This window comes from Oryctolagus cuniculus, chromosome 17 (genome assembly GCF_051225735.1).
Source record: "Oryctolagus cuniculus isolate XC-2025 breed Fujian yellow rabbit chromosome 17, ASM5122573v1, whole genome shotgun sequence".
Classification (NCBI taxonomy): domain Eukaryota; kingdom Metazoa; phylum Chordata; class Mammalia; order Lagomorpha; family Leporidae; genus Oryctolagus; species Oryctolagus cuniculus.
The window spans coordinates 68,295,405-68,317,939 of NC_142883.1; the positions used below are offsets into that span (position 1 = coordinate 68,295,405).

Below are 22,535 nucleotides of genomic sequence, written 5' to 3' on the forward strand. Positions count from 1 at the left end.
CTCCCCGGACTATCAGTGTGCTCCCTTCCTATTCCGCCATCTTCTATTTGTTTCATTTTAACTTAAAGCCCTCATAAATCTCCTATAATATGATATAAAACAAAATAAGAAATAATCAATCAACTTACTGGAGATGTATTCATTTCCTTTGGTCTTGGAAACATGTAAAGGTTTCTACAACTATATCTGGAAAAGAAGGTAAATGCAGGGAATCATGAGAGAATTGGCCTGACTTGCTCTTAGAATCTACTGTGCTAAGGAAAATCATGCAAATACAGAATAACCGACACCTTAGCTGGAGAAACAAAATAAAAATCAACCTCCCTGTGGAGAATTAGCACTGTACAATTGAAAACAGGCAGAAGACTTTTTGAAAGAGCACACAAAATTAGAGTAATTGGCAGTGATTAAATCTAGTTACCCTTAGGTTAATGGGAATATCAACATATATGATACCAACACACTTTGAGAAGTATTTGCCTACTGGAGTTTACTTTATTAAATAGTGATATTATGAAGAAACCTGGGACTTGCCTGTTGGAGATACAAGGTCTAGGTAAGAATCAGGACAAACCACCAGACTTGAGAAGGTTGAATACAGGTTAGACTACTGCTTGGGACAACCACATCCCATATGCAAATTCTTGGATTGTGTCCTTGCTACTACATACCTAAAATACATCATCTGAGATGATGGATAGGTACTTGGATTCCTGCTACCCTCATATGAGACCCAGATGGATTCCTGCCTCCTGGCTTCAGCCTGGAATAGCCCTGGCTGTTAGAGACATTTGGCGAGTGATTTAACCAGCAGATGGAACACCTCTCTCTTCCCCTTTCTCATGCTCTGCCTTTCAAATAAATACTTTAAAAATTACAAATAAAATTACAACAAAAAGCCTCTGTTGATTTGTAATGCATCCAATGCTGATATATTTTTGCTGAGTATGGAAAAATTTAATTATATGCCAAATAGAATCAAGAGAACTTCACATAGATATTATCATGGGCATGATTCATGCCAACTATGTCAGCAAGGATGTCAGCAAGACTGCTGCCACTTAAACTGCTTGAACACCATGAGCACTGCCTTACAATTTCTATAAAGTAAATGCTTCTACTTAAAATCCATGGTATCTGACATCTATTAATCATTTGACATTTGTCAACAAACAATGTCCTAGAGCACACTTTGTTACATCTTTCTCATATGGTACAAAGAACCTGACAGTTCCTGAGCCACCAGAAAGAACTATCAGGATACAGGGAGATTCAGCATTATCTCCAAATACAAAATGCAGTGAGAGGATAGGTTTCAAACAGTTCAAATTCCGGGAATAACAAAGGCAGAACAAAGCAATGGGAGTGTGTAATGGGGTGATATTTCAGATATGACAAGTTAGCCCTTCACTGAAAGTCACATCTCCAAGATCCCTCCAATAAGTTTCATTTCCTAGACCCATGTCTATCTTTCTCATCTACTCACATCTTCCTTGCACTATCACTCAGGCTTTGGTAGCTTACAGATGAGGTGAGATAGCATCACTCAATCTTGGTCACCGTGGACCACAGGATCAATACTTGCTTGGGCCATGAAAAGCTAGGGCCTTTAACACTCTAGGACTCCTTTGCCTCTACTATGAAGCTCCAGGGAGAGGGTTTGGCCAGAAGAGTGGATCCTGAATCTTGGGGTCCAAGTCTCCATTCAGCATGAACATTTTGTTAGAAAGAAAACAGACTCATCATCCAGTACCCTAATTTTCCTCATAGAATCAACTGTCTTTGGACAATATATTTGGATAAACTTATTAAACTCAAACAAGGGTACTGGGAAGGCCACACATAGGAATGAACCAGAAGCTTCATTGACTGATGAGACATGACAAAACCCCACAAATTCAACTGCCTCATAGTAACAGATCTCATACACACTCTATAGTGATTTTGCTGGAAATTTGGGGGAATGTTTCACTCGTATTTGTAATGTCCTCATGCTCCAATGGATAAGCCAAAATGGCAAATGACTAAATCAGTTATAAACCTTGTATGACAGTTTGAAAATCCCTTATCAAAAGTGGTTGGTACCAGGAGCTGGAATTGTGGTGTGATGAATACAACTGCCACCTGCAACACCAGTATCTCATATGGACAAGGTTTTGCATCCCAGAGGCTCCATTTCAATCCAACTCCCTGATAATGACCTAAGAAAAGCAATAGAAGATGGTCCAGGTGTTTGGGCTATTGCTAATCATGTGGGAGACTTAGCTGATGCTCTCGACTTTGGTCTGGCCCATCTCTGACTTTTTCAGCCTTCAGGCAAGTAAACCTTGGAAGATCTACCCGACTTTCCCCAATACCACCTGTAACTTTTTCAAACAAAAAAGTATTTAAGACATACTTGAGTGCTGGAGCCGCTGCCGCCGAGCCCGGGTCCCATTACCGAGCGCCCCTCATGCCTGTCCGACATGCACTCCCGATTCCTTTTGGTTCCAGGTCCAAAATGGCAGCTCTCAAGGATCAGCTGATTCACAACCTTCTGAAGGAAGAACATGTCCCCCAAAATAAGATCACGGTTGTGGGGGTTGGTGCTGTGGGCATGGCCTGTGCCATCAGTATCTTAATGAAGGACTTGGCGGATGAACTTGCTCTTGTTGACGTAATGGAAGATAAACTGAAGGGAGAGATGATGGATCTCCAGCATGGCAGCCTTTTCCTTAGAACCCCCAAAATCGTCTCTGGCAAGGACTACAGTGTGACTGCCAACTCCAAGCTGGTGATCACCACGGCTGGGGCACGACAGCAAGAGGGAAAAAGCCGTCTGAACTTGGTCCAGTGTAACGTGAACATCTTCAAATTCATCATTCCCAATGTTGTCAAGTACAGCCCCAACTGCAAGTTGCTTGTTGTCTCCAATCCAGTGGCTATCTGACCTATGTGGCCTGGAAGATAAGTGGCTTTCCCAAAAACTGTGTGATTGGAAGTGGTTGCAATCTGGATTCAGCCCGCTTCCGTTACCTGATGGGGGAAAGGCTGGGAGTTCACCTTCTGAGCTGTCACGGCTGGATCCTTGGCGAGCATGGAGATTCAAGTGTGCCTGTGTGGAGCGGCATGAATGTTTCTGGTGTCTCCCTGAAGACTGCACCCAGAGTTAGGCACCGATGTAGATAAGGAACAGTGAAAACAGGTTCACAAACAAGTGGTAGACAGTGCTTGTGAGGTGATCAAGCTGAAGGGATACACATCCTGGGCCATTGGATTGTCTGTGGCATATCTGGCAGAAAGCAAAATGAAGAATCTCAGGAGGGTGCATTTGATTTCCACCATGATTAAGGGGCTCTATGGAATACAGGAGGATGTCTTCCTTAGTGTTCCTTGCGTCTTGGGACAAAACGGGATCTCAGACATTGTGAAGGTGACTCTGACCTCTGAAGAAGAGGCCCACTTGAAGAAGAGCGCGGACGCGCTTTGGGGAATCCAAAAAGAGCTGCAGTTTTAAAGTCTTTGAATAATGTCCTACCACTTCACTGTCTAGGCTACAACAGGGTTTTAGTTGGAGGTTGTGCATGTAGTCCTTTTTAATCTGATCCATGATTAAAGCAGTGAGATCATGATGGCCTAGGGAGGGAAAAAAACCATGTTTCCTAAAGTTAGAAATAGAATGGTTTACAAAATCCGACAGCTACATCCAGGTACTGGGTGACACTGACTTTGTGTCATCCTGAGCTGGTCAGCCTAAGATATAGTTCCCCACCTCTGAGGTGCCACTGCCTGTGTTGCACGAGCTCCAGTTGCCCTTCCGACTAGACGTGCGTTTACTGTGTGCTACGTAACTTCTGGTCCCTTCACCAAACGTGCTTAGTCCAACTTTTTTTCCCAGTCAGTCATAACCTGGGATCCAATATTGTATAAACTCAATATTGCATGTCTTGTGCATAACTGTTCTAAAGGATCTTATTTTGTGTATTGTATGTATGAGTAGTGTACACTGCACATAATGTAAAAAGAAAGATCTACATATAGCAATGCAACCAGCTATCCATGTGTCATACCAACTAAATCACTAAATAAACCTTGAACAGTGAAAAAAAAAGAAATACTTGAGGAGCTGGCACTATGGCTTAGCAGGTAAAGCTGCCGCCTGCAGTGCCAGCATCCCATTATGGATGCCGGTTCAAGACCCGGCCACTACACTTCTGATCCAGCTCTCTGCTATGGCCTGGGAAAGGAGTAGAAGATAGTCCAAGTCCTTGTGCGCCTGCACCCACATGAGAGACCCAGAAGAAGCTTCTGGCTCAGCTGGAAGAAGCTCCTGGCTCCTGGCTTCTGATCGGCTAAGCTCTGGCCATTGCAGCCATCTGGGGATTGAACCAGCCAATGGAAGACCTTCCTCTCTCTCTCTCTCTCTCTCTCTCTCTCTCTCTCTCTCTGCCTCTCCTTCTCTCTATATAACTCTTGCAAATAAAATAAATAAATCTTAAAAAAGAAGTATTTGTAGGTTTTCCTGCTGTGACTAAATGAAAAAGCAGGACTGGGCTTAGAGGGTTACAGCAACACAGGGTGAAGGGGAAAGCAATAATGGATCCTAGGATGCTTAGTCACTAACTGAAAAGTGGTGAGCAGGTTCATCCACAGAAGACTTTGCACAGCTTGGAGAACCATGAGGTTTAATGGAGATCCAGAACTAAGCTACTTGTAGATTTTACATGTTGTTGCTGTTATAACTCTTTTGTAAAATAGTTATGCCTCAGCCACTGATTTAATGAAAGTCTGAAATAAGCAGCATAACTCTAATCATTGTTATGAAATTAGTCTAGCTTCCTTCCATTCTACCCTGAAACTTTATGAACAAAAATGGACAAAAAGCTTGTGAATCTAAAATAGGAAATCCTTGGTAGGCAGGTATTATATCAATATTTGTCTTTTTTTTTGACAGGCAGAGTTAGACAGTGAGAGATAGAGACAGAGAGAAAGGTTTTCCTTCCATTGGTTTACTCCCCAAATGGCTGCCACGGCTGGCACGCTGCACTGATCTGAAGCCAGGAGCCAGGTGCTTCCTCCTGGTCTCCTATGTGGGTGCAGGGCCCAAGCACTTGGGCCATCCTCCACTGCACTCCCGGACCACAGCAGAGAGCTGGACTGGAAGAGGAGCAACTGGGACAGAACCGGGGCCCCAACAAGCACTAGAACCTGGAGTGTGGAGGATTAGCCTAGTGAGCCATGGCACCAGCCAATATTTGTCTTTGAATGTGAGTGGGTTTCTTAAAAAAACTTTTGAAAATGTTCACTCATTAAAATACATATTGTTATATTTTCATTACATCCAGAAGATAAATTTTATTTTTAACTTGCACGTTTTTTAATGCTTTTTAGTAAACAAAATTCTCATAACTAGGTTAATTAAAAGTTGGAGAAATTTAGATAAATGTAGTTATTCCCATTGGCCCTTCTTTTTTAGGGTGAAAAAGCACATTTTTGTGTACCTGATTACCATTTTATGAAACAAAAATGCAATTTGGGCAAAGACTTCTTAGTAGTTGTATTATGCTACATGTAGGGAGGATAAAACTATGAATAGTTGTTACAAGGGACAAGGTGTAAGTCATAAACATCTAAAGAAAGAAATATATATACTTAACACTGTGAAATCACTCACCAATAAAGAGTTGAAAAAGGAAATTAGCTTTTTGTTTAAAAGTAAGTATTTTTTTAAAAGATGATTTCCGAAGATATTGATAAACACCAAGAGTTAACACAATAACTTCATGAAAAAATAACTTCCATCAATCTACATACACATAAAAATATTCAAATAAGAATTTTAGTCTTCTGGCACATTATCAGTGTACAACTTTGTACAAAAGGATTTATAAATATACCTTTATATGAATGCATACAAAGATATACATAAACATATAAATAGGCTATAATCTCAATCTTTTACCTATAAGTTTAAAGAAACTTATAGCTAAAAAATTTATCAGTATAATAAACAAGCAATACATGTGATATTCATCTTATAATAACTTAATAAGGAGTTTAAAATAATATCTATTATCTAATATACATAGTTATATTTCTAATTATTATACCTAGTGCAACTAAATATTTGTATTAATTCCTATAGTTAACCAAAGGAACCAACTTGTTTCTTCAGACACAGAAGACAACTACAAAACAAGAAATAATGTTGAGACCCATGATTGTGGTGTGAGAGATAAAGCTGTTGCCAGTGATCCCTACAACCCACATGGGTGCTGGTTTGTGTCCCAGTGGCTCCACTTCTGACCCAACTTCCAGCTAATGCACTGGGTAAAACAGAGGAAGACGGTTCCAGTGCTTGGGCCCCTGCTACCCATGGGGGAACCTGGCTCCTGGCTTTGGCCCAGTCAGTTCCTGACTATTGTGGCCATCAGGGGAATGAGCCAGTGGATGGAGTATCTCTCTGTCTCCGTGTCTGTCTTCCTCTGTCTGTAACTCTTTCAAATAAATAAACTCAATTTTTTTGACAGAAAGAGTTAGACAGTGAGAGAGAGAGAGACAGAAAGGTCTTCCTTCCGTTGGTTCACCCCCAAAATGGCCGCTACAGCCCGCGAGCTGCGCCGATCTGAAGTTAGGAGCCAGGTGCAGGGCCCAAGCACTTGGGCCATCCTCCACTGCACTCCCGGGCCACAGCAGAGAGCTGACTGGAAAAGAGCAACCGGGACAGAACCAGCGCCCCAACCAGCACTAGAACCCAGAGTGCTGGCGCCGCAGACGTAGGATAAGCCTAGTGAGCCACAGCGTGGGCCTACACTCAACTTTTTTTAAAAAAGAATAATTTAGCTATCTTTACTCCATAAACAACTATTTAACATTATTTAAACACTTTTAGGAGATTATATATGTATATCCTCCAAAAACATTTAAAATATATATGGATGTATATATAAAATAATTTATAACGGTATATACCTACATATAAATATATGAAAACGCTAGATATATTACATTCCCAAAAGCTTTTGCAGCCACTTCTCTCTCCTTGGAAGCCCAAGGCCGTCCTGTGATGAACACGGGTTTCCCTCGAGGTCCCAGCAGAGAATCTCAGGGTGCCTCCAGCCGCCCAGCTCACAATGACTGTAACCTAGCAACGCCCTTAAACACAAGTGCGCAAGCGCATCTTCAGAGGGCAGTCACTGCGCCTGCGCACAGAAGTCCGGCGGCCAAGTGTGCTAAGTGTGCATGTGCATGATTCCCACCTGGTAAAACTGAGGGATTAGATGGTTTACAGATGTTGGTGGACTTGACCGAGTGTTGGGGTCATTGTGGGGACCAAACACTGGAGCCTGTGGAAGCCGTCTGCACCGCCCAGGACTCAGGGGCGTGGGATTTCAGGATGCTGAAGGCCTCGTCCGGAGTAGACGCCCTTAAAATCCCTCTCCACATCTCCTGCTCCTCAGTTTATGCTCCCGCCACGTCCCCCTGAGTCCTGGGCGGCTGCAGTGGGAATGTAACAGATGCGAAGACAAAGTTGTGCTCTGTGATTTCAGAAACTGGCACATGTGCCATCTAGATCAATCTTAAGAAATCAAAGTAGGCCGTCCAGAAAAAATGTCTTCAGGCCTCTTGCATTTGCCCAGCCTTTACATTTTCTTTACTTTTAGTTTTTATATTATTTCCCTTAATTGGATTTTTAGTCGATCCGTGCATTATTTTGAAACATGGTGTAATATTTATAAACTTTCTAAAATGAATGTTCACTTGTCCCACAAACAGTTCGTGATTTGATGGTATGTTAAGATGCCCCATTGTTTTACTTGAAATTCCTGTTTTTCCCATTTCTGGCTTTTTCATCGTGTTCCATCAAATATTCTGCTTTTTATTCTTGTTTTTCCTGATCCATGCATTCTTTATTCCATTACCAGCCCCTGTGCACCCATTAAAACAACAGTAGGGAATCCAGCAATCACTACAGTCCAGTTGCACCACGATCCGAGGCTTACAGTGCTTTAACGTTTTTAACTTTGAGGAAAAAAAGGAGAAACAAGAGAAATACCCGTATCCGATACAACCCATACCAGCATCCGATACAAGTCATACAGCAATTTAAGCATCTTGCACACCTGATGCCCAGAAGGGCTCCACCCCCGGGGTCAGCGCTCACACACGGCCAGGCCGTGAGAGAGGCCGAGGACCTCATGCTCACCCCAGAACGACCCGCAGGTGAGAGGAGACCAAAAATCCCCTCGGTGCTGGGACAGCCAGGAAGCGGTCAGTCTTCCTGGCGTCCGGACAGGCCACGCGCAGAGCGGACGCCAGGGGGCAGCAGAGGACGAGCGCGCGCGGCCCCGCGAGGCCGAGTCCCCCGCGGCCGCAGTCCCCGGGCTCTGCCTGCAGAGGACGAAGTTCTCGGGACTGGGACCCTGCCCAGGGCGCAGCGCCTGCGGGTCTGCATGGCGGTTCTGGGGGGCTGGCCGGGCTCAAGCCGTAGACCGAGGAATCCCATACGCTGCATCTGATGCGCGAGCCGAGGCCCACATGGAAGCTGACATCTGGCCCTGGTCCCCCGCGTCCCCGTGTGGGAGAAGAGCAGCGCGCAGCGGCTGCAGGGCAGGCGGGCCACCAACCTGCAGCCCCGCAGGTCGTGCCTGGCCGAGGGCGCGAAGAACACCTCGGCCGCGTCCACCTCGCGCTGCCGGTGCCGCCAGTCGCGCGCTCGCTCGGTGCAGGCTGCAAACTCTGGGATCTGCGCCGGGGCGCTCCTTAATCTGCAGAGGCAGGGGCTGGAGCCGCGGCGGCCGCTCAGGCCGGTGACCCTGGGCCTCGCCGCTCGGGCACAAGCTCGGCGTAGGTGGGTTTGGCGGCAGGAAGGCCGGCTTGGCGGAGCTGATGCTCGGGCAGGGAGGGCAGTAGAAGAGCCGCCGCAGTTCTCCCAGCGAGATGCCCATTCATCCTGGGGCCTGGCATCAGGGCGGCCTGGCGCCTGCCGCTGCAGGACAAGCAGGGCACAGGGCGAGGGGCAGGGGGCGGCCCGAGCGTGCGTGAAGGGCAGTACAGCCCTCCCAGACTGCATCAGACGGAGGCGCCGTCCCCGATGGTCAGTGCTCTAACTCGGTGCTCTAGGGGCGGTCATTGTGGCCTTGCCGGGAAAGCCGTGGCCTATCACGCGGCAACCCATCGGGGCGCCCGTCTGTGTCCCAGCTGCTCCACTTCCGATTCAGCTCCCGGCTGATGTCCTGGGAAAAGCAGCGGACATGGTCCACGTGCGTGGCCCCTGCCACCACGAAGGAGACCCGAATGAAGCTCCCGGCTCCTGGCTGCCTCCAGGCTGGGCCCTGGACATTGCGGCCATCTGGTGAGTGAACCGGTGGATGGAAGATTCTCTCTCTCTCTCTCTCTCTCTCTCTCTCTCTCTCACCCCCTCCCACCCTTCGTCATTCTCTCCCTCCCTCCCTCCCTCCCTCCCACCACACTTTCGCTCTACTTCTCCCTCCTTCCCTCCCTCCCTCATTGTAACTCAGTGTTTCAAATGAGTACTAAAATGTTTGCTTATTCCTCTGGGGATGGAGGCATACATAAGTCTCAACTAGTGTCCTGATTCCCAGTGCTGTCTCTGCCCGTGGCATCTGCTTTCTTTACTCTCATCTACCCAGACTAAGAGGGCTTGTCTGCCTCTGACCAGTGGTTTGCCCTTTGGCCAAACCATGGAGATAGAAAATTCACCATCTTTCGGTTCTCATGGGGTTTTCTCTGGATAACACAAATATTTTTCAACCTGAACACCTGCTTCGGTCACGTTTTTCAGCACGGCGCTGTGTGCGCTCGTCCTCTGCTGACCTCTGGCGTCCGCTCTGCGCGTGGCCTGTCTGGACTCCAGGAAGACTGACTGCTTCCTGGCTGTCCCAGCACCGAGAGGATTTCTGAAGTCTCTCACCTGCTGGTCGTTTGGGGGCGAAGCTGAGGTCATCGGCCTCTCTCTGAGCGCTGACCCCAAGAGTGGAGCCCTTCTGGGGCATCAGATTGTAAAATGCTTAGAATTGCTCTAATACTTGTATTGTTTTGAGAACTTTTATTTAATAGATACAAATTTCGGAAGTACAACTTTTGGATTATAGCGGTTTTTTCCTCCATAACCACCCTCCCGCCCACAAACCATCCCATCTCCTACTTCCTCTCCCATCCCATTCTTCGTTAAGATTCATTTTTAATTATCTTTATACACAGATCAACTTAGTATATATACTAAGTAAAGGTTCCAACAGTTTATACCCACATAGACACACAAAGTGTAAAGTACTGGTTGAAGACATTTTTTATCGTTAATTCTCAAAGTACAACACATTAAGGACAGAGATCCTACATGGAGAGTAAGTGCAGAGTGACTCCCGTTGTTGATTGAACAATTGACACTCTTGTTTGTAATGGTTGTGGGTATGGGTTGGGAGTTTCTTTGTCTTGATTTCTCCTGTTTTCCCTCAAAGTTAAAAGCTTTAAAGCACAGTAAGCCTCGGATCGTGGTGCAACTGGACTGTAGTGATTGCTGGATTCCCTACTGTTGTTTTAATGGGTGCACAGGGGCTGGTAATGGAATAAAGAATGCATGGATCAGGAAAAACAAGAATAAAAAGCAGAATATTTGATGGAACACGATGAAAAAGCCAGAAATGGGAAAAACAGGAATTTCAAGTAAAACAATGGGGCATCTTAACATACCATCAAATCACGAACTGTTTGTGGGACAAGTGAACATTCATTTTAGAAAGTTTATAAATATTACACCATGTTTCAAAATAATGCACGGATCGACTAAAAATCCAATTAAGGGAAATAATATAAAAACTAAAAGTAAAGAAAATGTAAAGGCTGGGCAAATGCAAGAGGCCTGAAGACATTTTTTCTGGACGGCCTGCTTTGATTTCTTAAGATTGACCTAGATGGAACATGTGCCAGTTTCTGAAATCACAGAGCACAACTTTGTCTTCGCATCTGTTACATTCCCACTGCAGCCGCCCAGGACTCAGGGGGACGTGGCGGGAGCATAAACTGAGGAGCAGGAGATGTGGAGAGGGATTTAAGGGCGTCTACTCCTGACAAGGTCTTCAGCATCCTGAAACCCCACGCCCCTGAGTCCTGGTCAGTGCAGCACGAGTGTTTTATTCCCACAATGACCCCAACACTTGGTCAAGTCCACCAACATCTACTACCCTCTGGAGGCGCGCTTGCGCACTTGTGTTTAAGGGCGTTCCTAGGTTACAGTTATTGTGAGCTGGGTGGCTGGAGGTGCCCTGAGATTCTCTGTTGGGACCTCGAGGGAAACCCGTGTTCATCACAGGACGGCCTTGGGCTTCCGAGGTGAGAGAAGTGGCTGCAAAAGCTTTTGGGAATATAATATATCTAGTGTTTTCATATATATTTATATATAGGTACATACCATTATAAATTTGTTTATTTATATATACATCCATATATATTTTAAATGTTTTTGGAGGATATACATATATAATCTCCTAAAAGTGTTTAAATAATATTAAATAGTTATTCATGGAGTAAAAATAGCTAAGTCTTTTTTTGAAAAAATTGAGTTTATTTATTTGAAAGAGTTACACAGAGGAAGACACAGAGACAGAGAGGTACTCCATCCACTAGCTCATTCCCCAGATGGCCGCAAACTGACTGGGCCAAAGCCAGGAGCCAGGTTCCCCCATGGGTAGCAGGGGCCCAAGCACTTTGGCCGTTTTCTTCTGTGTTACCCAGGGCATTAGCTGGAAGTTGGGTCAGAAGTGGAGCCACTGGGACACAAACTGGCACCCATATGGAATATTAGGATCACTGGCAGCAGCTTTATCTGCCACACCATTAGTTATCACAAAAATTTGTTTTTTCACCCTAAAAAGGGCAATAGGAATAATTACATTTATCTAAATTTCTCCAACTGTTAATTAACCTAGTTATGAGTATTTTGTTTACCAAACTTAGCATTAAAATAACATGACAAGTTAAAAATACAATCTGTCTTCTGGATATAATGAAAGTGTAAGAATATGTTTTTTAATGAGTGAATATTTTTAAGGGTTTTTAAAGAAACATTCTAATATTCAAAGACAAATATTGATATAATACCTCTCCTCCCAAGGGTTTCCTATTTTAGATTCACAAGCTTTTTGTCCATTTTTGTTCATAAAGTTTCAGGATAGAATGGAATGAAACTAGACTAATTTCATAACAATGATTAGAGTTATGCTGCTTATTTCAGACTTTCATTAGATCAGTGGCTGAGGCATAACTATTTTACGTAAGAGTAATAACAGCAACAACATGTGAAATCTACAAGTAGCTTAGTTCTGGATCTCCATTAAACCTCATGGTTCTCCATGCAGTGCAGAGTCTTCTGTGGATGAACCTGCTCACCACTTTTCAGTTAGTGACTAAGCATCCTAGGATCCATTATTGCTTTCCCCTTCACCCTGTGCTGCTGTAACCCTCTAAGCCCAGGCCTGCTTAGAGGACAGCAGGAAAACCTACAATTGCTTACTTATTTTTTAAAAATTTATTTATTTTATTTGAAAGTCAGAGTTACACAGAGAGAAGGAGAGGCAGAGAGAGAGAGAGAAAGAGAGAGAGTTGGCTTTCCATCCCTTGGTTCAATCCCCAGATGGCTGCAACGGTCAGAGCTGAGCCACTCCGAAGCCAGGAGCCAGCATCCAGGAGCTTTTTCCGGGTCTCCCACGTGGGTGCAGGGGCCCAAGGACTTGGGACATCTCCTGCTGCTTTCCAGGGCATAGAAGAGAGCTGGATTGGAAGTGGACAAGCCGGGTCTCGAACCGGCACCCATATGGGATACCGGCACTGCGCTATGGCACAGTGCCAGATCTTAAAGTATTTTTATTTTTGACAGGCAGAGTTAGACAGTGAGAGCGAGAGGCAGAGAGAAAGGTCTTCCTTCCATTGGTTCACCTCCCAAATGGCTGCTACGGCCAGTGCGCTGCAGCTGGCACACTGCGCTGTTCCAAAGCCAGGAGCCAGGTGCTTCCTCCTGGTCTCCCATGCAGGTGCAGGGCCCAAGCACTTGGGCCATCCTCCACTGCCTTCCTGGGCCACAGCAGAGTGCTGGACTGGAAGATGAGCAACCAGGACAGAATCCGGTGCCCCAACCAGGACTAGAACCCCAGGTACCAGTGCCGCAGGTATAGGATTAGCCTAGTGAGCCATGGCACCGGCCCAAGTATTTCTTAAAGTTTTATTTGAAAAAGTTACAGGTGGTGTTGGGGGAAGGCAAGAAGATCTTCCATCTGCTGGTTTACTCCTCTGATGGCTGCAAAAGTCAGAGATGGGCCAAACCAAACCACTGGACCATTTTCTATTGCTTTTCTTAGGCCATTATCAGGGAGTTGGATTGAAGTGGAGCCTCTGGGATGCAAACCCTTGTCCATATGAGATACTGGTGTTGCAGGTGGCAGTTGTATTCACCACACCACAATTCTAGCTCCTGGTACCAACCACTTTTGATAAGGGATTTTCAAACTGTCATACAAGGTTTATAACTGATTTAGTCATTTGCCATTTTTGGCTTATACATTTGAAACAAGTGGACATTACAAATACAAATGAAACATGCCCAAATTTCCAGCAAAATCACCATACATTGTGTATGAGGTCTGTTACTATGAAGAAGTTGAATTTGTGGGGTCTTGAGTTTAAAGCAGTTTATCCAAATATATTGTCCAAAGACAGTTGATTCTATGTGGGAGATTAGGGTACTGGGTGATGAGTCTGTTTTCTTTCTAATAAAATGTTCATGCTGAATGGAGACTCGGACCCCATGATTCAGGATCACCCTTCTGACCAAACCCTCTCCCTGGTGTTCTACAGTAGAGGCAAAGGTGTCCTAGAATGGTAAAGGCCCTAACTTTTCATGGCCCAAGCAATTATTGATCCTGTGGTCCAGGGTGACCAAGATTGAGTGATGCTATCTCACCTCATCTGTAAGCTACCAAAGCCTGAGTGATAGTGCAAGTTTTATATAAACTTTGAGAAGGAAGGTGTGAGTAGTTGAGAAAGATAGGCACAGGCCTAAGAAATGATACTTACTGGAGTGATCTTGGAGATGTGACTTTCAGTGAAGGGCTAATTTGCCATATCTGAAATAGCACTCCCTTACACACTCCCATTACTTAATTCTGCCTTTGTTATTCCCAGAATTTGAACTGTTTGAAACCTATCCTCTCTGCATTTTGTATTTGGAGATAATGCTGAATCTCCCTGTATCCTGATAGATTTTTCTGGTGGCTCAGGAATTGTCAGGATCTCTGTATCATATAAGAAAGATGAAACAAAATCTGCTCTAGGACATTGTCTGTTGACAAATGTCAAACGATTAACAGATGTCAGATACCATGGCATTTTAAGTAGAAGCATTTACTTTACAGAAATTGGAAACCAATGCTCATGATGTTCAAGTAGTTTAAGTGGCAGTGGTCTTGCTGACATCCTTGCTGACATAGTCGGCATGAATCATGCCCTTGGAAATATCTATGTGAAGTTCTCTTGATTGTATTTGGCATACAATTAAATTTTTCCATACTCATCAAAGTGTATCAGCATTTGATGTATTACAAATCAACAGAGGCTTTTTGTTGTAATTTTATTTGTAATTTTTTAAAGTATTTATTTGAAAGGCAGAGCATGAGAGAAGGGGAGAGAAAGATGTTCCCTCTGCTGGTTAATTCACTCGCCAAATGTCCCTAACAGCCAGGGCTATTCCAGGCTGAAGCCAGGAGGCAGGAATCCATCTGGGTCTCATATGAGGGTAGCAGGAATCCAAGTACGTATCCATCATCTCAGACGATGTATTTTAAGTATGTAATAGCAAGCAATAACAATCCAAGAATTTGCATATGGGATGTGGTTGTCCCAAGCAGTAGTCTAGCCTGTATTCGACCTTCTCAAGTCTGGTGGTTTGTGTGGGGAGCAACTCGGACTAGACTAAGTTACTGGAATTAAGACTTATTCTATGCATCTGCTCTCCCACAATATGGCACTGGGAGAGGAGGAAACAGCTTCTACACAGCTGCCTCTCACCAACTTGACAAGCTGCAGGACCTGCTCCTGATTGCAGGAGAGCAGCGTACTCGGCGTGTGGGTAGCAGAGTTGGGATTGGTGGAAAAGGACTATAAAGGAGGAGAGAGACAACATGCACCAGGAACATCTATGAGGAACACCTGAGCAGCCCCTGAGAGAGCCGGCCGGCGGTGTGCCGCTCCCCGGAGGAAGTGGGGAAAATGGCAGGGGGAACCGCCCTTCCACGGAGGTGGAAGGGACGGCAGCCAACCCGGGAAGAACCAGCAGCCAACCCGGGGAGGGCCGAGCAGACGAAAGAACAGCGCAGGGTCCTGTGTCGTTCCTCCTCGAAGAGAGGAGCGACATAATGGTGCCGTGACTCGGCTATGAAGCCTAGGCAGGGTTTAGTGTTGTTCCTCCACGAAGAGGGGGAGCGACATAATGGTGCCGTGACTCGGATCGGAAACCTAGGAGGGATAGGAAACCTAGGAGGGAAGAAACGGGAAGAAGTGGAAAATACCGGAGAGAGAGACTAGCAAAGATCCTAGGGAAAAGCCGGACAGAAAAGGTGCCGGAAGAAGCTATCAAAAGCCTAGGCATAGACTCGGATACGGACTGTGGGAAAGAAGTTAGGATTTAAAGTGAAAGCAAGAAGAAACTTAGACTCAGATACGGACTGCAGGTTGAAAGTGAAAGTGAAACCTATAAGAAACTTAGACTTGGATACGGACTGTGGGGAGAGGCCAGGAGAAATATTGTTGGAAGAAAACTTAGGGAAACATACCGGTTAGAGAAAAATGTTAGGGAGGATGAAGCCGCGAGTGCAGGCTGAAGCGGAGACGTAAGCTATCTTGGGATTCTTCAAGTCAGCCCGGGGAACAAAAGGCGAAAATCTGGAACCAGAGGCAGAGACGTAGGCTGCCAGGTTGGAATCCGTCAGATTAGCCCGGGGAGCAAAAGACGGGAAGACAAACCGAAGGGCGTGGACATGAGCCAGGTTGAATTCACCAGGTTAGCCCAGGGAACTTGGATTGAATACCAGTGGTGGAAACGTAAGCTACGCTGTGTGATTCGCGGAAGCCGCCGCGTGCAGAGAGAGCACGGGGCGTGAATAAATAGGGAACGCGGGGCTGGCGCGAAGGCCGTGGTGCGGGCGCGAAGGCCGTGGAGACTGTGGAGCACGCAAAGCTGAGCCACGCAGAGCCGGGAACCCGCCGCAGGGCGGGTGCCGGGAAGCCGTGCAGATGAGAGAAGCGCGGGCTGAAGCAGCGCAGAGCCGGGAAGCCGCCGTGGGGGAGGTGCCAAGAAGCAGCCTCGGGGCGGGCGCCGGGAAGCTGCAGGGATAAGAGAAACAGAAGTTTATAAGTAAAATGAGAGAAATAGGAATGCTGGTAGATAGAAGTAAAATAGGAGAAATAGGAATGCCCGGAGATAGAGAAATAGAGAAAAATAAGGCCTCCCCACAACACGGCAATGAGAGAGCTTGGATTCGATCTGCCTGATTAGGGAGGTGGTGAGCACCTGTGGGCGGCTGCAGGTCACCGAAGACAGGCACGTTATCAACACCAATAAGTCTCCCCACAATACGGCAATGAGAGGGCTTGGATTCGGTTTGCATGATTGATAGGGCTTGTAAGCACCTGTGGGCAACTCTAGCAAGCAGAGCAGAGTGTGTGCCACAGGGCACCGAAGACAGGCACATATCAACGCCAAAAAATAAAAAGAAAGGGGGATCTGTGTGGAGCAACTCGGACTAGACTGTTACTGGAATTAAGACTTATTCTATGCATCTGCTCTCCCACAATATGGCGCTGGGAGAGGAGAAACAGCTTCTACACAGCTGCCTCCAGTTCAACCAATAAGCTGTAGGACCTGCTCCTGATTGGAGGAGAGCAGCGTACTCGGTGTGTGGGTAGCAGAGTTGGGATTGGTGGAAGAGGACTATAAAGGAGGAGAGAGACAACATGCACCAGGAACATCTAAGGGGAACATCTGAAGGAACACCTGTGCAGCCCCCGAGAGAGCCAGCCGGTGGTGTGCCGCTCCCCCGTGGAAGTGGGGAATGTGGCAGGGGGAACTGCCCTTCCACGGAGGTAGAAGGGACGGTAGCCAACCCGGGAAGAACCAGCAGCAAACCCGGGGAGGGCCAAGCAGAGGAAAGAACAGCGCAGGGTCCTGTGTCGTTCCTCCACGAAGACGGGGAGCAACAGTTTGTCATGATTTTTGCCTAGGCCTTGTATCTCCAACAGGCAAGTCCCAGATTTCTTCATAATATAACAATTTAATAAACTCCAGTAGGCAAATACTTTTCAAAGTGTGTTGGTATCATATATATTGATGTTTTCATTAACCTAAGGATAACTAGATTTAATCACTGTCAAATTCCCTGTAGTGTGATGGCTGGATCATATTGTAGATCCATTTTCAGATTTCTGACGAATCTCCATACTGTCTAGCATAATGGTTGTTCTACTTTACATTCCCATCCATAGTGTATTAGGGTACCTTTTCCCCCCATTCTCTCTAGCATTTGTCATTTTTGATTTTTGGATGATCGTCATTCTAACTGGGGTGAGATGCAACCTCATTGTTTTGATTCCATTTCCTTGATGGCTAGTCATCCTGAGCATCTTTTCCTGTGCCCATTGGCCATTTATATTTCATCTTTTGAAAAATGCCTGCTCATATCCTTAGCCCATTTTTTTACATATTTATTTGAAAGGCAAAATAACACAGTGAAAAGGAGACAGAGAGATCTTCCCTTTAGTGGTCCTCTCCCCAGATGGCTGCATTGCAGGGCTGGGCCAGGCTGAAGCCAGGAGCTTCTTCCAGTTCTGCTATGTTGTTGCAGGGGCCCAAGGAATCTCCCAGGCACATTAGCAGGGAGCTGGATCAGAAATGGAGCAGGTATGACTTGAACTGGTGCCCATAAAGGGATACTGGCCTTCAGGTAGTGGTTTACACACTGTGCCCACTTAGCCATTTCTTAACTGGGTTATTGGTTGTGTTGTGGAGTTATCTGACTGGTATCATAAACACTAGGTTAAATGTCTCTCCTCTTTTAAATTTTTTCTCAACAATTTTATTTGATCTACTGAGAATTCTTTTCTGTTTATGTCATGACCTCACTGATTGTTTCTCTTCCGTCTTGAATTCTTCGACTGTTTTCTCACCATCATCCATCCAAACATTATAGGTGCTTTCCCATTTACCCCATCCTGAAATTATTAATCTATCTGGCCCTCTGTGGTCTGATAGTCCTGTTTCCCATACTTACTTCTATCCAGCATTACTATGAGCTGGCTTTGGCCAAATCATCAAGATGGGGCTTTTTTCCAATCTTTTCTATGTTTGCCATGTCTAGCTTCACCTTGGTGTCAAATCCTGCTACTTCTGATTTTTTTTCTCTTAAAATTTTAAGCAAATATTTGAATGCAGTGTTTAAAAAGATGAGGAAAGGGGAAGTATTATATTTTTATTATACCTATAAAGATTTTAGTTTTTTTTAAAGATTTTATTTTTTGAAAGAGTTACAGAGAGAGTAGAGAGAGACAGAGAGAGAGAGAGGCCTTCAATCTGCTGGTTCACTCCCCAAGGGGCTGCAACAGCCAGAGTTGAGCTGATCTGAAGCCAGGAGCCAGGAGTTTCTTCAGGGTCTCCCTCATGGGTGCAGGGGCCCAAGGACTTGGGCCATCTTCTACTGCTATCTCAGGCCATAGCAGAGAGCTGGATCAGAAGAGGAGCAGCCGGGACTAGAACCAGTACCCATATGGGATGCCAGAGCTTCAGGTCAGGGCTTTAACCCACTGCACCACAGCGTTGGCCCCAGGTGATAATCTTAATTCAATAAATCTATAGCAGGCTATTTTTTAAATTGATAATTTTGTATGGCCTACAAATAATGTTAAAATATCCAAATGGATTTTGGTAGGACACAGGTTCCCAACTTCTGCTAATGCATGTATTCATCTTATTTCATTTTACTTGAGCATGGAGAACTTCTTTAGCATTTTATAGCATCTGCTGGTGGTTATCTTCATATTTTGTTGTTCAAAAAATGTATTTTTTCCACTACACAGATTAATGTTCATTTTTTTGTTTACTTAAGAGACACAAAGGTCTTCTATCTGATAGTCCACTCCACAAATGCCTGCAAATGCTTGAGCAGGGGCCAGGCCAAAGCCAGGGACCTGGAACTCTATCTTATGTGGGTATCTGGGACCCAACTACTTGAGCTGTTATCTGCTGCCTTCCTGGGTGAGCATTAGCGTGAAGCTAAATCAGAAGCAGGGGTAGCTATATTGATATATGAGCATACCAGGAAGCAGCTTATCCCAATGAGCCAAAATGTTCCCCTTATATTTTACAGTATTTACATTACATATAGAATCCGGGTTGGGAGAACATTTTCTCTGAGTACGCTGATGATTTCTTTCCATTGTTTCTGTGGAGAAGTCAGCCATCATTCATGGATGGCTATAACTCAGTATGCCATAGGCTGTTCTTTCATTACATTCAGGATCTTTTCTTTGTATTTGGATTCCTTCAGTTTGTTATTTGCCTAGAATAGTTTTATATCTGTGCTGATTAGGACACATTCTATATTTCACTCATTCTATTTTTACTGAAATTTCAGTTGCAGTTATGAAGGACTTTGAAATAGCAGACAAGGTTATTTTGATGCAAAAATGTTCGTAATCCATGCATACCAGTGGTCTGGAAGAAGTTTATTCAAAATCAATACTATAAACACTACAGCACAATTGTGCATTTAATTTTTCTTTAGCCAAAGTGAACTTGTTTTTTATTTCTCCTTTCTGCAAATCTTTTAATGTTAGATTGCTTTCTAAATCATTCCTGGGCTTCTGAAGCTCTTTTATGAATTAAAATCTTTTGGCTTATTTTCCATTTTAGTCTGTTTTTGTGTCTGATAAAAATGGTACACAATGGGTTATTTAGAAAGAAAAACAGTTTTCAAAATTACTTGCTTGAAAGAGCAACAGAAAGAGGGAGAGAGGGAGGGATTGAAATTGAGTTTATACACAGAATAACCAAATGGCTACAACAATCAGGGTGGGACAAGGCCAAAGCCAGGAGCCAGGAGTTCCATCTGAGTCACCCACATGGGTGGCAGGGACCTAAATGTTTGAACAATCATAGACTGCCTTCTTGGTACATTAGCAGGAAGCTGAATTGGAAGTTGAGCAACAGGACTCAAATCAGACTCTGCTGTGAGATCAAAGATTCACCAGTGGTGGAACAACCTTCTGTGCCACAAGACTAGCCTCAAGAAATCAAATTTATTTCTTAGAGTCTGAGGGTGGGCAGCCTAAAGTCAAGAGGCCCTATCTGGAAAGGTCCATCTCCCTGAATCATGATGTGGCAAGAGTGAAATCAAATGATGAGAAAAAATAAGAGGTAGAACAGAGAGCCTTTGGTCTTTTAAAATTGGAAGATGTTCCTTAGGATAGGGACTGTTACCTTGAGGATTAAGCTTCCAACACTTTATATGGATATATTAAAGTCCTACTATATATCATGCTCCATTGTGCTAATTCTTTCCCATTTCCATTTTCTGAATACAATAGGCTTTTTTTGACAGGCAGAGTTAGACAGTGAGAGAGAGAGACTGAGAGAAAGGTCTTCCTTCCATTGGTTCACCCCCCAAATGGCCATCACAGCCTCCGTGCTGTGCCAATCCAAAGCCAGGAGCCAGGTGCTTCCTCCTGGTCTCCCATGCAGGTGCAGGGCCCAAGGACTTGGGCCACCCTCCACTGCCTTTCTGGGTCACAGCAGAGAGCTGGACTAGAAGAGGAGCAACTGGGACAGAATCCGGCACCCCAACAGGGACTAGGACCTGAGGTACTGGCGTTGCAGGCGGTGGGTTAGCCTAGTGAGCCATGGTGCCTGCCCACAAATACATTTTCATTATAGTAAATATTTAGTTTATCATTCTTTATCTAACTTTAAATGATTTGTAATACTGGAATATATTTGGAGATTATTAACTAACTTGCCTGCTACTTGCAGCATCTAACTTTTTTTTTTTTTTAGAGAGAAAGATTTATCTTTTGGTGAATTCTCCAAATGCTCACATGAGTAATTTAACAAGAATGATGTGAGTGTGGGTTATTTATCAGCCTTAAGATGATCACAACCTTTTAAATCAACAAATAAGATTAAAATATTGACTTAAAAATGAAAGCCTAATGGTTTCCAAGTTCACATTTTTTAAAATTTTTATTTAATAAATATTAAATTTCAAAAGTACAACTTTTGGATTTTAACAGTTTCCCCCTATAACCACCCTCCCACCTGCAAACCATCCCACCTCCTACAACCTCTCCCATCCCATTCTTCATTAAGATTCATTTTTAATTATCTTTATATAAAGAAAATCAACAGTATATACTAAGTAAAGATTTCAACAGTTTGCACCCACACAGAAACACAAAGTATAAAGTACTGTCTGAAGACTAGTTTTGCTGTTAATTTTCATAGTACAACACATTAAGGACAGAGCATACATGGGGAGTAAATGCACAGTGACTCCTGTTGTTGATTTAACAATTGACACCTCTTATTTATGACATCAGTAATCACACAAAGCTATGGAAGCCTCTTGAGTTCACAAACTCCGACCTTATTTAGACAAAGTTCTCTCTTCCCTTCAGAGAAAGGTACCTCATTCTTTGATGGCCCATTCTTTCCACTGGGATCTCACTCACAGAGATTTTTCATTTAGGTCATTTTTTGCCACAGTGTCTGCTTTCCATGCCTGAGAAACTCATGGGCTTTTCAGCCAGATCAGAATGCCTTAGGGGCTGATTCTGAGGCCACAGTGCTGTTTAGGGCATTTGCCATTCTATGCGTCTGCTGTGTATCCCACTTCCCATGTTGGGTCATTCTCTACTTTTTAATTCTATCAATTACTATTAGCAGATACTGGTCTTATTTATGTGATCCCTTTGACACTAATGCTATCTTTATGATCAATTTTGAATTTAAACTGATCATTTTAACTAGTAAGATGGCATTGGTACCTGCCAACTTAATGGGATTTGGAGTTCCATGACACGTTTCTAGCTCTACCATTAAGGGGTAAGTCTGAGTGAGCATGCGCCAAACTGTACCTCTCCTCCATTTCTTATTCCCACTCTTATTTTTAACAGGGATCAATTTTCACTTAAATTTAAACATCTAAGAATAATTGTGTGTTAATTAAAAGAGTTCAACCAATGGTATTAAGTAGAAAAAATACTAAAAAGAATAAAATAGTAAGCTCTTTCTCGACAGTCAGGACAAGGGCTGATCAAGTCATTGTTTCTCATAGTGTCAGTTTCACTTCTACAGGTTTCCTTTTAGGTGCTCAGTTAGTTGTCACAGATCAGGGAGAACATATGATATTTGTACCTTTGGGATTGGCCTATTTCACTCAGCATGATGTTTTCCAGACTCCCCTTTTTAATGCAAATGACTGAATTTCATTTTTTTACCA

General features: G+C 44.3%; 1 pseudogene across 1 annotated transcript; it reads left to right on the top strand.

Moving 5' to 3' along the window:
* Window positions 1-2,405: 2,405 nt before the first annotated feature.
* On the top strand, window positions 2,406-4,094 carry LOC127486730 (L-lactate dehydrogenase A chain pseudogene; annotated as a pseudogene). Its single transcript, XR_016223743.1, has one exon. The product of XR_016223743.1 is annotated as an L-lactate dehydrogenase A chain pseudogene (transcript).
* Window positions 4,095-22,535: the final 18,441 nt, after the last annotated feature.